The 10,000-nt window shown below is 43.8% G+C and overlaps 1 protein-coding gene across 1 annotated transcript in view; it reads left to right on the top strand.

The window, feature by feature from the left end:
- LOC135203230 (uncharacterized) overlaps window positions 1-10,000 on the top strand; it is a gene marked incomplete at its 3' end in the record, with an annotated part of 43,924 nt that overhangs the window by 392 nt on the left and 33,532 nt on the right.

Genomic DNA, 10,000 nt, shown 5'->3' with positions numbered 1-10,000 from the left:
CCCAGTTTGATTAGGAACAGCAGCACAAATCCCTTTGTTATGGTGTGAAGGAAGGTAGAGGCGGTAGTGCTGACCAATAATGCCTCGAGCATTGTATATTGCACTTTCCAAGTAGGCTTACTTTTCATCCATATGCTGTAGTGTACAACTCGGTACATTGTAATATGGGTTGAACTTGTATGACTGGTGTCTTTGGTTGACTTGGAAGATTATTTTACTTGAATGCGAAGTGTTTATTTGGGGAATGACGTTGGGACGTCAGCTAACTGTAAGGTTGTTGACTTACGGTAGTGTAGGCCAGAATGTCGTGCCATAACAGAGTACGACCTAATCAGAGATTACATAGAAGACAAAATTTTGCATGAAATTGGAAAAGGACGGTATTTAAGTATGATAAAATATCGCTATGCTGCCAGGCGGCCACCTGTATGGCAGCGCGGCCACTTACCCAAAAAATAAATTGAGCACTGCCACTAAGCTAAGTTAGAGAGGTCAGTCACAAGCCAACCTCCGTGGAATCAAACCCCGAAACCTCTACTTTCCTCTCGAAATAAGAGTTTTCTCCCAATTAAGAAATTAATGCTCTAATTTCCTACTGAACAAGTTAATGAAAGTCTAGCCCTATGCAGTGTTATTTAACCCCCATGACACTTTCGAAATATTTTTACTTAAAACACCTAACATATAGGAGATTGACACCATCTCGATGTTTGCGGATTCACTTGTGTAAACAAACTTCCCATTTTTGTGCTAAACCTGCTCACCATTCATAGGCTACCCATAGACGCTGGGACACTTTCTTCGCAACAATCTTAAATGACGATGGTGTTTATGCTTGCGGCTGGGGGATTATGGCAATTGTTTGGGAAGAGGAAGAAGAAAGGTGTGCTACATAACATTTAAATAATTAGTTTAAAAATTAGGTATTTCTACAGGAGCAGTGCGCACGAACGGCAAGGAACGTAACCGCGTATACGACATCCACTAGAGATTGGGGCGTCCAATGTATTTCGCTGTGTTTAGCACTGGCCCCGGGGGTGTTAATTACAGTCGTCCGAATAAATATTACTTAAAATTCTTGTTCAGTAGATAAATATTACTTAAAATTCTTGTTCAGTGGGTAAAACTGCATAGAAAAACCGCAACTGCCATAGTCTAGGCTGCCGCGGATAATTACCCTAGATCTACCAAAAATAAGTAGACATGAATTGAAATAAACATTTTGAAGTAAGAAAGTTAAACTAAATAATAGTAAAGTAAACAAGGAAATAAAGCTTTGCTCCTCATAAACAGTTTAGTGTGCCCTCAACTGTGTTTGTGGAGTGAGCGCTTGGGAACCAGGAACCTAGTCAAGCACCAAAATAAGGTCAGGGTAAACAACCGCGGATGATCCATTGTCATCGTGCTGGCCAGGCCTTATTCACTCGATATTTAATTGGTGAAACAAGAATACAATTACAACTTTAGGCATACGTAAAATATGTTTTCAAGGCAGTTTCAAAATCCAATATGGCGGCAATCGTGTGGCTGGCCGGTCTAACCACAGACAATCCACCATCTTTCCCAGCCTTCCCAGCACTCATTTGAACAATGTTAGCATATATATGTAACGTTTATTGATCTTACTCAAGATTGCAGTTGTAATCAGCACAATAAAACAACATTTTGTTGCCTATATTAGTGAAAGTAAGAAACTTTTTATTCCCGGGGTCATGGTTTGAACTGAATTCATTTTTACCTTGTAATCGGTGGTTTTTATCCTTACTGCCATCACAATTGAAACTCCACAGTGCTTATTTTATTGTAATTATTCACATTTTGGTCTTAATTAACTCCACATTGCACTTGTACCACGTTGCTGTTCCTGGTTCCTAAGCACTTACTCCGCAAACACAGGTAAGAGCAGCAGACGACTACACTCTTTATGAGGTGCAAAGTTTTATTCCCTTAATTGTTTACTTTACTCATTATTTAGTTTAACTTTACTTCAAAATGTTTATTTAATTCATGTCTATTATCCCTTTTTTGCAACCAAAAAGACTCATCGTTGCCAATCTAGTGGAGCTTCACACATACACCGATGCATTTACAAACTGATTCCATGAATTCTAGTTGTCATAGTAATGCAGTAATGATAAAATTGCTGTAATATGTATATATACTACAAATAGATATGCTAATTTCACTTATTTTCCTGGTTTTGTGTAAGTATTATACTCAGTTTGGAGGGTAAACACATACCAATTGACAACACTGATAAACAATTGAAGAGCGCAAAACCCCTCAAAACGGCGCAAAGAATGTCGTACTCCCCTTGAATAAGTACGAATAAGTGCTGGTTAGAGGTCGGGGTTATGATTGTTGTGATGAAAGTGCCCCAGCGTCTGTGGGTACAAGTGGTGTGCGGATTTAGCGCAGGAAATGGGAAGTTTGTTGACACAAGTGACTCCGGAAACATCAAGATGGCGTCAATCTTCAATCTTCGAAATATTTGGAGTTGTAAGTAAAAACTTCGAAAGCGTTGTGGTTGTGGGCACTGCATTGGCCTCCCTTTTCATTACCCTCTGTTTAAATCTTATAATATGGCCTTAATTTCTAACTTTGGAGAAAATACTTCGAAAGGAGAATAGAGGTCTTGAGCTCCTGTTATCACCACCTACAACTCATGACTGATGACCATCTCCGGTGTCAGGACGTGTTAAAGTACTTTTTCGGAGGGTGGCCAAAACCTTGGTAGTCGGTGAGTTGGCCAGTCTTCTCGGTTGTTTACCGTATTATGTATTCATGGTAATTCATTTTAAAATATTTATTGTTGTAAAAGTAACCAGATTCCTGACACAAATTTCATCGGTTTTGCTGTGAACATTATCTACGGTGTTGTTCGCGCTTTCCTATTTTTTTATCAGTATTGCCAATTGGTTTGTGTTTACCCTCCAAACTTAGGATAAGACTTACAGAATTTAGCGCATCTATTTGTAATACATATACAAATATGTGAGCAATTTTATCATTATTGCATTACTTTAATATCTAGAATTCATGGAAACAGCTTGTAAAGGCATTGGTGTATGTATCAAGTTCCACTAAATTGGCAACGATGACTTGCACACTTTAAAGGTTACATTTGTTTCAGGCGTACAATTATTAAAAATTAAAAACAAATTATTTCAGCCATACAATTATTTTTAGAAAGTCAAAATAGTAATATAGACTTAAATTAATGAAAAGTGCTAGCAAAATAGTAAAAAAGTTTTGTCATAAACAATTCACTAAACTGTCATCTGCTCTACTCGTGGATTCTGGCTGCCAGACGTACAAGGCTGAAAATTATTCCTGCCATGACTTTGCTGTAAACAAACTTGCACATGGAATATGTAGTGAATTAAGAACAAAATGTATATAATTACAACCAAATAAGCACTTTGGAGTTTCAGTTGTGATGGCAGTAAAGATAAAACCACCGATTACCAGGTAAAGATGCATTTCAGTTGAAACCATGATCCCGGGAATAAGACGTCTCATACTTTCACTGATATAGGCAACAAAATTATGTTTTATTGTGCTGATTACAGCTACAACCTTGAATAATGTCAATAAATGTTACATACTATATATACGCAAATATTGTTCAAATGAGTGCTGGGAAGGACGTGTCTGCCACTGTTAAACCGATTGGTACTCGCAACCATACGACGCCATATTGGATTAAAAAAAACTGCCTTGAACACATATTTTATGAAGACTTCACATGCTTATTTTACTTTGTATGGTGGTTTCATATATCTCATTTTGTTGACAAAACTTCAATCTTTTGAATGGTATGCTTAAATATTGAATTGTATTGTTGTTTCACCAGTTAAATATTGAGTGAATTTTTTTTTTTTTCTCCTTCCTATCAAATGGCTGCACAGTGGTGTTTTACCCTAGCGGCAGTTTTCTTTGTGGCAGTCATATGGTGAGTTAGGTAGTCTCCGGCGCAGGGTGGCCTTACTATGATACTTTTAACCCTTTAACCGTTTAGTACGTATATATACGTAGTACGCCAACGCTACCTGAGCCGTTAAGTACGTATATATACGGAGAGCAGATGTTTTGACCGTGACGTTTAGTACGTATATATACGATTGATTTTTCCTGCCTTTCTTTCAAGGTAAATCCTCTATAATGTATTCTCTCTAGGTCCGAGGAAGTGTTGTTGACCTTATCCAAACAAAAACGCTTCCTCCCGAACCCCTTTTTATCATAATTTTCCTGATTTTGTATATCTAAAGCGGGAATTCGCCAATCACTTGGCTGAGTCGCTATGTAGCGAGAGAAGACGCTGCTGGCTGGTCGTTCATTTACACGGGATTTTGGTCTTTCAACGCAGGGGTAAATGGGCTATAATCCTTTCTAAGCCAACTTAGCATCGGCCGTGAGTTGTTTTCGTCTGTTTTCCAGCTCTAGCGCAAATGAAATGCGATAAGTACGTACTTGTAGTTTATTGACATTTTTCCCACTGAAATATGAAAAAATGTACTGGAACGTTACAGAACAAAAGGTTAGATGTGAACGCACAAACTTTCATTCATGAAACAATACTCTAAATGAAAGTTATGAACAAAATTCTTACACAACAAACATTGTTGAAAATTCATCCGACAGTGAGAATGATGAAAACGAAAACAGGTGAAGACAATAAAGTAAGATATGTGAATGATTGCCAGTAATTTCCTGTCCTAAGATTTCAGTCGTGTAGAGAGAGAGAGAGAGAGAGAGAGAGAGAGAGAGAGAGAGAGAGAGACAAAACTGTTTTCTTTGTATTCTACTGTACCCTCCTTTGAACACTGATGCCATATACAGAAATTCGAACCTAACAATTTTGTCATTGATAAAAATATTTATTTTTATACATTCAACTTCCCTGCCAGATATATACTTAGCTATAGACTCCGTCGTCTCCGACAGAATTTCAAATTTCGCGGCACACGCTACAGGTAGGTCAGGTGATCTACACCAGCCCTGCCCTGGGTGGCAGGACTAGGAACCATCCCCGTTTTCTAATCAGAATTCTTCTGTCGCCCGGACCATCAACATTGTTGTTGGTTCTCTCGATTGGTTTTTCTTTTTTCACCCGGCAATTGATCTTCTTGACCGACTTTTGGTGACGTATCTGGATTGTTGGATTGGCATACGCTTTTGTGGACTGTTTGTGGACTTGATTTTGGAATTTTCTTAAATATGTCTGACTCTGGTATGGTTGTGAGACGTTGTGTGAATGTAGGCTGTAAGGTGAGGTTGCCGAAAGCTTCGGTAGACCCTCACACGGTATGCAAGAGGTGCAGGGAGTATGAATGTTCTTTTACTAATACTTGTAAGGAATGTGAGAACTTGAGTGAGAACGAATGGAAGAATCTAACTAATTATTTAAAAAAGTTAGAAAGAGAAAGAGTGAGAAGGCTTCTCATAGAAGTTTAAGTAGTTTCTAGATCTGAACTAATTCCAAGCTTGGGATCTTCCCCAAGGGTAAGTATTGCTACTTCTCCTTCCATTGCAGCCCCTTCTCCTATTGCAGAACCTGTAGATCCAGTAAAAGAACTTGCGGATCTAAAAGCAGCCTTCAAGTTGATGGAAAAAAACAAAAATGCTGCCATACAAGGTAAGGCTAGTGATTTGTCAGTGGACAGTGATATGAGTGTCCCCAGTGTAGTGGAGGGGGCATCTGGTCGGCTCAGCAACGCTCCTAGGTCTAGACCTCTTCCAAGCTCACATGCCCAGAGGAGAAGGAATGTCGAAGCCGAAAGGAGGTTGTGGAGAATCCCCACCGATCAGGTGTCCCTTCGGCGGTTTCTGTGACACCCCAGACTGCCAAGGACCGCCTATTGTAAAAGCGTCCTACGTTGAGTGTTTCTCGTCGTCGGGATCTTCATCACCGAGACGTGATTGGAGAGATTCAGATCGATCTCGGCCTCTCAAGAGGAGTTGGAGGGCTCCGACTATTGACTCGAGCCCTGAAAACTTCCGCCTGAGGTAGTCTCCAGCGGGAGTGAAGAAGGCAAGAAGAGCCATTCTTTCAACCAGAGTGAGAAGGAGGCAGGAGGTGGAGGCTATGGACTCCTCCCCTCCTCCTTCCCCTCCTCCCGAAGAGGATAAAGAGGAGGCTACAAAGAGGTTCATGATGGCGATGCAGGAACAGATTTCGTCGTTTGTAGGAGTCCTGTCAAAGGAGCCTCCTAGAAGGAAAGACACTTCCCTTCCTATTAAAAGATCCTCCAGACGTATGGAGGTATCTACCTCCAGGATCGATACTCCTACTCGAGGTGATGGTTTCCCTTTCCCTGGGTGAGAACCTGGATGAAGAAACAATCAGACGTCTGGCACCGGCCAGGAGTGAGGGAGTTCACCCAGGAGGCAGGAGCCAAGAGCCAGGAGTGGATGGGAGTTCCAACCAGGAGGCAGGAGCCCCAGAGACCAAGAGTGTAGAGGCATCCGCCAAAGAGGCAGGAGCCCGAGTCCGGATCAGGAGCCAGGAGTCCGGAGTCAGGCAGGATGGCAGGAGTCAGGAGTCGGAGGCAGGAGTCAGGAGGCAAGAGTCAAGAGCCAGGAGGGCAAGAGTCGGGGACTCGTATCCTGGAGGTTTATGACTCTTCGCCAAATAGGAGCTCCTCTCCTTCAGAACATAGGAGGTCTTGGAAGGACTCTCCCTCCAAACGTGAACTTTCTCCTTCGTCTGATCGAGGGTTAGACGAGTTGTCTGACGACGAACCTCCTGCTAATGAGGACTTTCTAGTTATAAAGTCTTGGCCTCATTACTACTTCAAGAGTTTGGAGATTCTCTTAGTCCTGCGGCTCCTCCTTCTCCTCGTTCGCTCTTTTCGAGCTCAGCTACGGCTAAATCGTCGGCCTTTTTAAAAATGAAGCTTGCGATATCAATGAAGAAGGCACTCCATTCTTTAGATTCTTGGATGGACAAGAAGAAGGAGTTAGGAAAGACGGTATTCTGCATGCCTCCTTCCAGATTGCACGGGAAGAGAGGTATTTGGTATGGGACAGGAAGACTATGGGTCTTTCTTTACCTGCCTCTGCAGATGCCGACTTTTCCAATTTAGTGGTGGCCTCTAGACGTCACTCCTTAGGATCGGTCAGAGCGACGTGGAGCACTTCAGAGTTGAACCACTTTCTAAAGGGACTTTTTGTCACTTTAGAGGTGTTCAATTTTCTGGATTGGTCACTCGGAGTTCTGGCCAACAAATCTAAGGATCCGGAGTTTCTGAAAAACCCAGAAATTCTCCATAGCGTCCTGTCCTGCATGGACAAGGCAGTACAGGACGGTTCGGGTGAAGTGGCTTCCCTTTTTGGTGCTGGTCTCCTGAAAAAGAGATCAGTGTATGGATCCCTATTATCGAAAGGGGTTTCTCCGAGCCAGAGGACTGCCTTACTGTTCGCCCCTCTATCAGATCATCTGTTCCTTCTCAGTTAGTGAAGGATATACACGCTCGCTAACTGAGACAAGGCGGGACCACAAGACCTACTAACGCAAACGTCCAAGAAAGGACGACCGGTAGTGTCGACGGTGAAGAAGGAATCTCGTCCTACTCAGCAGCCCTTTCGTGGAGGTGCAGCGGCTCGTCCCCCTGCCAGAAAGAAGAGCTCTGAAAACGAGAGGAAGGTCTTCATTTAGGCCCTTCAAGAAAAAAATCAATGTGACTTGTTGCTCCTCCAAGCACCAGTGGGGCGCCAGACTCCTGAACTTTGCAGGAGTATGGGCAAAAAGGGGAGCCGACCTTTGGTCAGTGTCGGTCCTGAAGAAGGGATATGTAATCCCCTTCGACGACAGCCCGCCCCTAACATCTACGCCTCGGAACTGTCAGCGAGGTACAGAGACCCGTTAATGAGAAAGACTCTCCTTCAAATGGTGGAGCAAATGTGGGAAAAAGAGGCCATCGAACTTGTGCAGGATCCACACTCCCCGGGATTTTACAATCGCCTTTTTCTAGTACCAAAGGCATCGGGGGGTGGAGGCCAGTTCTGGACGTAAGCGCTCTGAATCGCTTCGTACAGAAAAAGAAGTTTCGTATGGAAACGTCCGCCTCTGTAATGTCGGCGCTTCGTCCAAGGAGATTGGATGGTCTCTCTGGACCTGCAAGACGCATATTTCCACGTTCCCATTCACCATTTGTCAAAGAAATATCTTCGCTTTGTGATAGGAGACAAGATCTTTCAGTTCAGGGCTCTGTGCTTCGGTCTGTCTACAGCCCCACAAGTATTCACCAACCTGATGGCGAATGTAGCAAGATGGCTTCACCTAGAGGGGATAAACATCTCCCCCTCTACTTGGACGACTGGCTGATCAGGGCCAAGTCGAAGAGTCAGTGCTTGGAGGACTTAGAAGTAACAAGGAACATGATAGATTCGCTAGGATTGCTCGTCAACCTCGAGAAGTCACAACTGATCCCCAGACCAAAACGGGGTTTTTCGGGTATATCCTTCGCGAGACAGAATCGCTCGAGGTTTGTCGAGAATCTCGAGCTTCTTAGAGAGAAAGAACAGCTCAGCGAGGGATTACCTGAGCCTTTTAGGGACCCTGTCCTCATGGAAAAGTTCTTCTCGATAGGGAGACTTTCACCTTCGCCCTCTTCAGTTTTTCCTCAAGAGGTGTGGAGTGGAAGACGGGTCAACTCTCGGACATCTTCCAACTTCCACAAAAGAAGTAAAAGATCATCTGAAGTGGTGGATCCCTCAGCTTCAAAAGAACGAAGGCGTATCGCTTGCTCTGCAGAACCCAGGACCCAAGTGTTGTTTACCGACGCTTCGGAGTCGGATGGGGAGCGACGCTAGGAGCAAGGGAGGTGTCAGGCACCTGGACAAAGGAACAGTGTCCTGGCACATCAATTGCAAGGAACTTGTGGCCATACACCTAGCCTTAAAGTTCTTCGAAGAGATAGTCAGAGACGGGGTGATACAGATAAACTCAGACAACACCACGGCTCTGGCTTACATACGCAAGCAGGAGGCACGCACTCTTTCTCCCTCTATCAGTTGACAAGACACCTGTTAACCTGGACGGAAGAAAGAGGCATAACTCTCCTCACAAGGTTTTTTCAAGGGATCAAGAATGTGAGAGCGGACAGACTGAGCAGGAGAAATCAGGTCCTTCCAACAGAATGGACTCTTCACGAAGAAGTGTCGAAGTCTTTGGTCCCTGTGGGGGAGACCTCACATAGACCTGTTTGCGACGTTCCTCTCCAAAAGAATAGAGATCTTTTGCTCTCTAGTAGAAGATCCGAGAGCCTTCGCAATAGACCGCGTTTCTCATGGATTGGTGGCGGGTGTGGACGCATACGCCTTTCCCCCGTTCAAAATCCTGGGGGAAGTGCTCAGGAAGTTCGTAGCTTCGAAGAGCACGAAGTTTGACACCCTCATAGCCCCATTTTGGCCAGCCCAGGAATGGTTCACGGAGGTACTGGAGTGGATAGTGGACTTCCCCAGATCGCTTCCAAACAGACGCGATCTACTCAGACAACCCCACTTCGAGAGGTTTCATCACAACCTCCCAGGTCTCGCTCTGACTGCCTTTCGACTATCGAAAGACTTGTCAGAGCGAGAGGCTTTTCTCGCAAGGCTGCGGGCTCTATCGCTAGAGCCCGCAGAGCTTCGACGAGAAGAGTATACCAGTCGAAGTGGGAAGTCTTTAGGAGGTGGTGTAAGGGTCAGAAGCTGTCCTCCTCCAGTACCTCTATAGTGAATATTGCCGATTTCCTCCTCTTTCTGAGAGAGGAATCACACCTATCTGTCTCGACAATAAAAGGATACCGAAGCATGCTGTCTTCAGTATTCAGGAATCGAGGCCTGGACATTGCTAACGACAAAGATCTACACGATCTAATTAGAATCTTTTGAGAACTTCGAAAGCAGCTACTCTAGAACACCTAGTTGGAATCTAGACGTGGTCCTGAAATTCCTGTTTCATCGGATAAATTCGAGCCTTTACATCTGGCGTCCTTTCCGCGACGTCACTAGG

This window comes from Macrobrachium nipponense, chromosome 33, assembly GCF_015104395.2.
Source record: "Macrobrachium nipponense isolate FS-2020 chromosome 33, ASM1510439v2, whole genome shotgun sequence".
NCBI lineage: Eukaryota > Metazoa > Arthropoda > Malacostraca > Decapoda > Palaemonidae > Macrobrachium > Macrobrachium nipponense.
The sequence above is the reverse complement of the archived record's forward strand: the minus strand, read 5'-3'. Positions and strand labels throughout refer to the sequence as shown.